This window comes from Silene latifolia, chromosome X, assembly GCF_048544455.1.
Source record: "Silene latifolia isolate original U9 population chromosome X, ASM4854445v1, whole genome shotgun sequence".
Lineage (NCBI taxonomy): Eukaryota > Viridiplantae > Streptophyta > Magnoliopsida > Caryophyllales > Caryophyllaceae > Silene > Silene latifolia.
This window is the reverse complement of record NC_133537.1, coordinates 60,861,207-60,872,030: the sequence shown is the minus strand read 5'-3', so window position 1 is coordinate 60,872,030 and position 10,824 is coordinate 60,861,207. Positions and strand designations below refer to the sequence as shown.

At 40.2% G+C, this 10,824-nt stretch overlaps 1 non-coding gene across 1 annotated transcript; it reads right to left on the bottom strand.

Moving 5' to 3' along the window:
• Positions 1 to 858: 858 nt before the first annotated feature.
• On the bottom strand, positions 859 to 965 carry LOC141624144 (small nucleolar RNA R71). Its single transcript, XR_012533954.1, has one exon. It is a non-coding gene; the product is annotated as a small nucleolar RNA R71 (small nucleolar RNA).
• Positions 966 to 10,824: the final 9,859 nt, after the last annotated feature.

Below are 10,824 nucleotides of genomic sequence, written 5' to 3'. Positions count from 1 at the left end.
CTCATTTCAATACCCGTCCCTTGGGATCCGACCTTTACTTGCCTCTTTACTAATTGTAGAGTTGTTTGTGAAGTATAAATTGTGTTTTGTATCGACCATTGACCAACGACCACATATGCTTAATTTGTGAAACGAAATGGACTCGATCAAAAATGGCGCCGTTGCCGGGGACGGTGTTTAATTGATTTAAGATTTCTTTTATTGTTTTTAGTTGTGTCTTTTTCACCTTGGGGAAGTAAAACTCCTCAAGGTTTGTTCTAATTGTTTTCGAGTTGTTTGATATTTTGCATGTCTAGAAGGTTACAAAGAGATTTGTTACCTTTTGACCGTGAAATCGAAAGAACCTTGACGAATAATAGGAGACTTGTTAGGAGGAATTTGGGAGGTGTTGGTGAAGTTGTTCAACCCACTAGTGAGTTTGTCAATCCTTTCGCAATAGAAGGAGAGGAAAACCCATTAAACAATACCACACAAAATCCACCTACAATGCCTAAATTCTCGTCACACTCTATACCCACCGAGGAGGATTTACCAAATGGTACTCCTACCCCACAACATCTTACCGGAAACTTTATTGCCAAGTCCGCCTTCATCCAACTAGTTGAGAGGAGCCAATTCGGGGGAATGCCTAGTGAGGACCCTCATTCTCATATGGAAACCTTTTGCGATTATTGTGAAGCTATCTCTCAAACGGGCGTGACTCAAGACCAAATAAGATGGGTCTTATTTCCTTTTTCGTTAATCGGCACCGCAAAGCAATGGTTGAAGGGCCTTGATAAGGCCACCCTTGGAATAGATTCTTGGAAGAAGCTAGCTCTAGCTTTCTACAAAAAATTCTACCCACCGGAAAAGACTAATATGCTAAGAGCTCAAATTACGGGTTTTAAGCAAAGGGATGAAGAATCTTTGTATGAAGCTTGGGAGAGGTTCAAAGGTATTTGTCGCTCATGTCCTCACCATGGACTTAGCGAATGGTTTTTAGTGCAACAATTTTGGAATGGTTTATATGAAGATTCTAGGAACATTCTCAATATGGGATCAAATGGAATGTTCACCGAAGTTGATGACAATCAAACATGGAACAAGATTGAGGAAATGGCGGTCCATAATTCACAATATAGTAGGCCTCGCAAGGCTACTAGAGGAGGAAAGTATGAAGTGGACACCGTTACTCAATTGGGTGCTCAACTTAGTGCTCACATTGACACAATCAACTTGAAGTTTGAACAAGCTATGGCTAGACTTGAGGAAAACTCAAAATCATCGAAGCATCATGTCAATGCCATGACGGCATCCTCATCAATCCCAAGCGGGATATGTGAGAATTGTGGAACCTTGGGTCATGACTCAAGTGAGTGTAGGGGAACAACCGAACAAGTTAATGCTTTCCAAGCTTACAAAAGTGGTACCCCTTATTCAAATTTTTACAATGAAAACACCAAGTTCCATCCAAATCTCTCATACAAAAAGCCAAAATGTTCAAAACCCTCAAACAACATACACTCCACCACCCATGAGAAATCAAAATCAAAGACCCTTTTACAATCAAAACCAAGGTTACCAAAATCAAAATCCATACAATCACCAAAATGACCAAGGTTTTGATGTCCAAAAAGCGGTCCTCCAAATGCAAAAGAATCAACAAGAATTTTTCACCCAAATGCAAAAAGATAGCCAAGCAAAAGACACCACCATCAACAACATTCTAGCTCACACCAAGATGTTGGAAACACAATTGACCCAACTAGCATCTTCAAGCTCACAAAGACAAAAGGGGCAATTACCACCTCAAAGTAATCCCCTAGACATGAAACGGTTAGTGCCATTCACTTGAGAAGTGGTACAAGATATGAAGCAATCAAGAAGCAAGTTGAGGATGAAGTTGTGAGAGCTAGTGAGAATGAAGTTGTGGTGCAAAGCCCCAAAGAAGGGGAATCATCAAAAGAAGAAAGTTCAAAGAAAAATGAAGACAAAGCCAAAGAGAAGGAGCCCATTGTGATTAGACTTCCTTTTCCAAGTCGTCAAGCCAAGCCCAAATTTGATGATCAACTTGGAAAGTTCATGGAAATTGTGAAGAACTTAGAAGTCTCAATTCCTTTCACGGAATTAATCAATCACGTTCCGACCTATGCAAAGTACATGAAAGATATCCTCACAAAGAAGAAGTCGATCCGGAAACTTGAGACTATCGCCTTCACTAAGGTGAGTAGTGCAATACTTCAAGGGAGTTCACCTCCAAAGTTAAAGGATCCGGAAGCTTCTCAATACCGTGTACCATTGGCGACACAACGATCAACAAAGCCTTATGTGATCTAGGGGCTAGTGTGAGTGTCATGCCGTACTCGGTAAGTAAAAGGTTGGGAATGGGAGAGCTTAAATGCACCAATATCACTCTTCAAATGGCCGATAGATCGACGAAGACACCATTAGGGATATGGGAAGATGTTCCCCTGCGAATTGGGAAGTTTTTCATCCCGGTAGACTTTGTCATTGTTGATATGGAGGAAGATTCCAACATTCCAATCATCTTAGGAAGACCTTTCCTACACACTGCGGGTGCGGTGATTGATGTGAAACATGGAGAGCTCACTCTAGAAGTGGGAGATGAAAGCATAACTTTTAATCTTGACAAAACCATGAGAGCTCCTCGTTTGCATGAGCCATGTTTCATGATTGATCATTATAGCCGGAAAGATGAAAGGAAGAAATCGGAACTCCAATGGAGGAAGAAAGTTGAAGATGCTCCATTCAAAGAGCAAGTGAATTGTGACAAGGAGAGCTTGCAAAGCTCATCAAAATCAACCAAGGAAGAAGATGATGGCCTCATTGGCCAAGAAAAGAAATTGGGAGAGTTGTCTCCATCTAAGCAAGAGATTTTCAATGATCAACTCAATGAAGTTTGTGGTCTTTGGGACGACGAATTTGAAGGGATCTTTAATCCCTACATTGGGCATGCCATCGATCATGATCAACAACAAGGGCCACGGTCTATTGAGGACCTCTACCATAACAATGAACAAGCTTTTGATTACTTCTTCAAGGTGTTGAGCAACATCAACAACACCTTGAACATGCCCCTTGACATCTCATCAAGAATGAGAGTTTGGTGGAGTCCTCCCTAAACCACCACTTGTAAATATTTCTAACTCCCTAACTTACTTTTCAATTTTTGTATTGCATTTTTGTCATTTTTGGATTTATTTTTACTTTGATCAAAATAATTGTCATGTAAGAGAGAAGTGAGGGAGGGACTAATAATTTTAATTAATGTGTAGTGCTTTACCTTAGTGTGGGGATGGCAATTGCCTAGGCTATTCATGCCTTAGTAGTGCCCCCACAATGAAGAACACAAGATTTGAAAGAAAGAAAGAAAGAATGATAAGGGAATGCGTTGGTGCACGGATGGGCCCGAATCAACTGTGTACACAAGGACCAATCCGAGCGGATTCCGAGAATCCGCCCGTCTGAAGAAGATCCGAGCGTCCCGCCGAGAAGACGCCCGTCTGAGCCGAGCTAAAATTGCAAATTTTCTTGATCACAAAGAATCCGAGCGGATTTACGAAAGACGCCTCTCTCATGAAATCCGTCCGTCTTTTGAAAAAGACGCCCGTCTCAAAGTCAAGAAAAACAAAGAAAAATCTCTGGATCAAATCCGTCCGTCCGGCACGAAATCCGCCCGTCTCATCTCAGAAGAATCCGAGCGGATTCCCCCGAATCCGCCCGTCTCTAGGCGGGATTTTGAAAATTTTGAAGTCAGAGAATCCGCACGGATTGCGCCCAATCCGCACGGATTGTCCCTGCGTCCTAAAATTGTCGAATTCTTTAAATACCACCCCACCTTCATTCATTCATTCATTCATTCATAAACACTACCCATAACATCAAAACCCTCATCCTCTCCATCTCAAAAACAAAAACCCTCAACAAAATCCACCAAAATCAAATCAAACCATCCTTCAAACAACAAATCAATCACTCCATCTTCATTAACAATCAAAACCAAGAACAAATTCTTCAACCTTTGAATCGATTTTTGTTTTTATAAAGGCAAAGCCTTTCACCTTCAAATCGATTTGGGCATTCTACAAATTGAAGATTTTTTATTCTTTTCTTGGTTAGTTCATCAAATGGCAAGAACAAAGGGAGCAACAAGGGCAACAAAGGCACCAAAAGCAAAGGCTCTCTCTCAAAGGCAAAAAGCTCTACAAGCAAAGAAAGCTTTGGCAATGGTGGCATCAACACCAAACTTGGTAGTGCAACAACAACAACAAATTCCTATGGAAGCATCACCTTCTACTCCGGTAATCGATCAACTCTTGCATTATCCGGAGGTAACTTTCATTTCCGATACCCATAGAAATACATTTGTCAAGTTTGCTATGAAACAAATCCAATCCACCAAATTCATATGTCAAGATGCCTTAGAGAAGTTGGGTGTTCTTGAACAAACAAAAGCCTTTTTCAATGCCATGGGTTTGAAGAAATTGTTTGAAATGAAGGAAGTAACATACCCCTCGCCAATCCGAGCGCCTTACCCCTTTGTGTATGAAGAGTTCAAACCGCAAGGAGTTGAAATTGGAAAAGACTATGTCACTCTTCTTATGCAAGCCATGCACAAGCAAGCTTATGAAGATCGGAAGAATGCATATTTGGCTCAATATCCTCCCCTCCTACATCTAGCTAGGCAAGGACTCCTTGATCCATCTTGTCCTTTGCCTAGTTGGGCGGATAGAGAAGCCTTATTTCCGGGTGCATCAAGGGACGTGGTGGAAGACAATGAGGTTGTTGGAAATGGTGAAGAAATTGATGATAATATTGAGGAAGAAGCAAGTGGAGATGAAGAAAGAGATGGTGAAGATAATGATGAACAAGATGATGGAGAAAGTGATGAAGAAAGTGCCAAGGAAAGTGGCAATGTGACCGCTTCTCATGAGGGAAGTGGTGATGATAATAGCATGATGGAAGACTAGCCTTGGAGACTCCTACACTCCCATGGTTTGTCTATATCTCTTTGTATTTTATTTTCATTTTGATCATTGTTGGTTTAGTCCTAGCAACACCAAAGGACTCACACCTCGGTTCCATTGAGGTGTTCTTTATTGTTCCCATTTTTGAAAATCCAAAATGACAATCTAGTTTCATGCATAGCATAGTGTGTGCATGAACTATACCCATGCTTTGACATTAGCAATAGTGTCTTATTCGGTTTGGGGAAGTTAATGCATACACAACGGGAGGTAATCTAAATTATCCTCTCCGTCATAACAAAAACCATGCATCATGTAGTATAGCTTAGTGTAGAATTGCATTTAGTATAGAAATCATGCATCATTTTTGCATAATTTCCATCATTTTGGCCATTGAGGACAATGCCCATATTAGTGTGGGGATGGGAATTCTAACACTTAACTTTTATTCAAAAACCATAAAAATTGAAAAATTTCAAAAATCATAAAAATTTGAAAAATTGAAAAACCAAAAACAAGTTCATTTCCTTTGTATATATTGTCTTGTATATATTGTGTTTGTTCATCCTTGTTCACATTGATCGACTACGCCACATCCGAGACATGAGGATATTGAAGACCGCATGGTATGATCTTTCCAATCTCCTTTTTCCTCTTTATGTTAATGACTATGTGGCTTTATTTTGATTGATGCGGTAAAAACAATGTGAACTTAGGACTTGCATTTAGTTTATATGGCATACTAGTTGGTAGAATCATTTGCATTAGGATGTTTATATGCTAGTTGCATCATGGCATGTAGTTGCATGGTTAGAAAAATTTTGCGAAACCGTCTATTTGGGAAGCTTGACAAGTGTATATAGGCCCTAGTAGATGCTTTTTATTCTTAAGACTTTGCTTGTTAGAATACTTGTAAAACACCCTAGGATGTGTCATGCTAGTATCCTTTGACCCATGGTTTAAGGCCTAGTCAAGAGTACCTTGTGGTGTGATAACTCCTTGGCTACCGTTTATTCCAAGGTGACCCTTGAAACCATGCATACTTCTATCATTCATCCATGTTCTACCACATTTTTGTCATCAAAGGGAATGGGCACAAAACAAAAAAAAATCAATTTGAGTTCAATGAAATGAAAAATGAAAGAAAGTTTGCAAAAATGCATCAAAAGAAAAGAGGAGCAAAATAGACTCCTAAAGCTTCAAATACAAGGCACCCTCGTTACTAATTGGGGTGACTTTGAAAATGTTCAAAAAGAAATTCAAAAAGTTGTCAAGTATTGAAATGCCAAAAATCAAAAGAAATGGCAAAGAAAGTGTTCTCAAATGTCAAATGCCAATGAAATTGGGGGGAAAACAAAAATAAAAGCAAACTCCCAAAGTGAAACTCAAATATCTATCGATCCCTTTATCCATCGTATCCATTTTTGTGCATGGTAGAGAGGGGACGACCCTTCTTCTTGTCTAGGCAAGAGGGGGAATTCCGCGATCCTCCAGTGTTTCTAACACCATAGGGAGTCTACTCTTGACAAAAGCATTTAACGATTGAGGACAAAGGTACCCTAGCTTGACACATTTTGGAGGTGATTTATTGGTATCCTTCTAGGCTTAGTAGTTTGAATAAATTGTAGCTATGAAGGATTGTGTACCCTTGAATTGCTTCCCTTGTAGATAATTTCCGCCACTTAGATGAGGAAAGTGGCTATTCTTTTGTAGATGCATCCATTACTTGTTTTTGTGTGCTTAATGTTTGGATGTGTCGCCATTTTGGCAAGACCCACCTTGCCTTGCAAGAAGGCATCCTACCTCATGGTTGTCTTGTTGTGAGTTGAAGGGGCGGAGTGAGACCCGCTAATTGTCTCATATCGGCTATTATTATTAGGTTAGGTTAGTATTGGTCCTAGTCTTTGTCACCTCTTTACTCGGGACGAGCAAAGGTTCGGTTTGGGGATATTTGATGTGACCATAATTGGCGCATATTTAGCCCCCGAATTACCATTGTTTCCATGCTTTTTAGTACCTATTTGGGTCATTTCTTATCTTTAGTTCTTTGTTTTGCATATTCTTTGAGATTTTGATCCCTTGGTAGGAAAGGAGTAAGAATCTTGCATTTTCATGGCAAAACAAGGCTAAATTGATCATATTCAATGACCAAGCATCAAGGAGAGACAAGACTAGAAGGCCTTTGTACATAGCATAGTAGAAGAGCATTGTTGAGAAAGGATCCTTGAGTCCCCAAGGAAATCCCCAAGGAATTCATGAAGAAAAGGGAAGAAAAGAAGAAGAAAAGATGCTGCCAGACAATCCGAACGGATTGTACACAATCCGTCCGTCCGCCCAAGCCCAATCCGAGCGTCCTCAAAGGAATCCGCTCGGATTCCCCGCCAATCCGAGCGTCTTGCCCAAGGATCCGCTCGGATTCTCCAGGCCAGATCCGGCCGTCCCGACTCCCATCCGCACGGATTTCAATGACAAAGACGTTTTCATTCTTCAAGCCACGATAAGAGAAGCCCTTCTCTCGGAGAATACCGGAGTCTCCTTGCTCAACTTAAAAAGTGTAATTACTAGTTTAGCCCTTAGTTAACCCTAATGCATCCTCCCTAATTTTCACTATAAATACCCCATTAGTCTAATTAGAGGAGCATGTTCTTCTTATCAATAATTAGTGTAGTTAATATTAATCAAATCTCTCTTCAATATTGTAATCAAATATTAATCAAGTTTTAATCCAAGTTTTAGTTCTTTAATCTCTCTCTTGTTCTTACTTTATTTTGGGTAATTGAAGATTATTTGGGTTATTATTGGGAGATTGACAACCTCTCAATCTAGGATTCAAGTACTTCTATTATTCTTGCTTTATTATTGGAATCATTAGTAGGTATAATCTCTTAATCCCTTTTTAATTATTGCTAATTACTTTCATTTATTCATCATGTTTCATTATGTTAGTATGATTGACAACCTTTCTAGCATGATCAATATGATAATGAGTGAGTAGTCTCTTAGCTAGGGTTTAATGGGTGATTAGGGGAAACCAACATGGGGAATGATTCATGCTTAAATTAATATGCTTTCATATCTTATTTGCTTGCTTGTTTTGATCTTAATACATGCACATGTTATATTTGATGAAATGCTAAGCCTATGAATCCTTGCATTTACTATCATCTTCTATCCTTTCAACTTGACTTGTAAGACATAACCCAACTCGAGTCTTGTTAGACCATGCATGTGTTGAGTAGGAAAGATTAAGTCGACTTGTAGGTGTTGTACAATCTAATCGATTCGGCTCCGGGACCCAAACTTTCCTAGGATTGTAAGATATAACCCAACTCAATCCATCACAATAATAATTGCTTGCTTATAATTTGAGAACATGTTTGTATGATCATATCCCATGATTCCCCTATGAACCCATGACACCCTAGTGCCTTTAATCAATTGTTTACACTCCTTATTTTATTTACCTTGTTAGTTTATTTTCATTGCTATTTTAGTTTAGTAACCTTCTACATCAACCCAATTTGTGACACCCCTTAGACACTACTAGTTACAATAGAATTCTCATTTCAATACCCGTCCCTTGGGATCCGACCTTTACTTGCCTCTTTACTAATTGTAGAGTTGTTTGTGAAGTATAAATTGTGTTTTGTATCGACCATTGACCAACGACCACATATGCTTAATTTGTGAAACGAAATGGACTCGATCACAACCTATTCTACAATTCTTTATATGATGACTACAAGGTTATCCTGGATGCAGCTGCGAATGGTAGGTTCCAAAATAACACTAGTCAGAATAAAGGTTGGAATACTATTGAGGAGATGGCAGTCCATAGAGCTGAGTTTGGGAGTTCGCGTGGAAACTTGCGAAAGCCAAATGATGAAATGAGTGCCGTTGCGACACTCATAGCTTCTATTACTGCTCGGCTCGAAAAGCTCGAGACTTCTAAAGCTTCCGAGCAGAAAATTGAAATTCCTGTTCATAACTCAGACGAGACCGCGGAATTGAGAGAAATAATCCGAGCTCTTTTGGTTTAAGTCACGAAAATAGAAGAAGCTGGGATTGAATCTGCAAGGAATTTTGCAAAGCAGTTAGAGATTTTAGCCGCTAACCAAGTCGCCAATCCTTCAAGCAAATGTGAGGTTCCTATCGAGACACTTAATGCAATTCACCTCCGCAGTGGTCTCTCATATGACGGTTTTGATAAGCCAAGAAAAGGCTCGAAAAATGATGAAAAGTCAGACTTAAATTCTGGTGCGAAAACGAGCTCTACTGCCAGTACCAGCGGTCGATCGACCAACAACATCAATCGATCAACCAGAATCTCTGATGAAAAAGTCTCTGACCAGAAACTATTTGAACCCAGCGCCAGTGGTCGATCGACCAACAGCATCAGTCGATCGACCAAAGTTCCTGATGAAAAAGTTTCTGACCAGAAACTGTTCGAACTCAGTGTATTTGGTCGATCGACCGAGCCCAATGGTCGATCGACTGGGTCTCCAGTGCTGAACGAAAATCCGTCAATTGAATTGCAACATACCTCAGCCAGTGACGATTTGACGGAGATTTTAAACGTTCGGAAGACGAAAATTGTCGACCCTACGACAAGTGTTACAGTCCTGTATCCGGAGCGTTTAATGAATACAAAGTTGGAGCATAAGTTCGGTAAGTTTTTGGAGATCGTCAAGAATCTGGAGGTAACCATTCCTTTCACTGATTTAATTACCCAGGTACCTTCTTACACTAAGTTTATGAAGGATATTTTGAATCGTAAGAAAATTTTTAATGATGTTGGTACTATAGCTTTCACGGAGGAGTGTAATGTTCTTTCAAGAAATAACGTACCACCTAAATTAAAAGACCCGGGTAGTTCTTCAATTCCATGCACTATAGGTATCCATGAATTTGGGAAAGCCCTTTGTGATCTAGGGGCCAGTGTCAGTGTTATGCCATACTCTGTGTGCGAAAAGTTAAATATAGGTAACCTTAAGGTGACCAATATGACCCTTCAGATGACAGATAGATCGATTCAAAGACCCTTAGGAATTTTAGAAGATGTACCCGTTCGAGTGGGTAAGTTCTTTATTCCTATCGATTTCGTCGTTTTAGACATAGTTGAGGATAGTCAGATACCTATTATCTTAGGTAGACCATTTTTACATACGGCTGGGGCCGTGATAGATGTCAAACGCGGAGTCTTGACCTTGGAGGTAGGGGATGACACAATTGAGTTCAGTCTTGCTCGCATCACGCGATCAACTCTGATGATGATATGTGTTATTCCATTGATATTGTTGACAGGGCTGTTAATTGTAACTGGAGGGAATCCTTAGCCAAGCATCCCTTAGCTGATCTAACCCATTTAGATGAGTGTGCAGATAATCCAGCGGAGAATGCAGAGGAGCTAGATGTTTTGGTAGCCTCAATGGAAAGTTTTGAGCTCACTGAGGAAGAAGATGAGATGCTCATAAGCCTGGCCAACGAGAATTTGGTAAACACTTGCTATACCATTGAAGCTGATTCTGCCTATGCTGTTGAGGTAAAGGTGCCAGAGCGTAAGCCACTTCCTCCTAATCTTAAGTATGTCTTTTTAGATGATACGGAGCAATGCCCAGCTATTGTTAGTGCTAAGCTTGACGATAACCAGCTTTCTGCTTTGATGTGTGTACTTAAGAAAAACAGGAAAGCATTAGGTTACTCTTTGGATGATATTAAGGGCATCAACCCCGATATTTGTATGCACAGGATAGAGCTGGAGGAAGGTCACAAGCCCTACAGACAGGGTCAGTGAAAGCTGAATCCGAAGATGCAGGAAGTTGTCATGGCTGAGGTGGTGAAACTACTCGATGCAGGT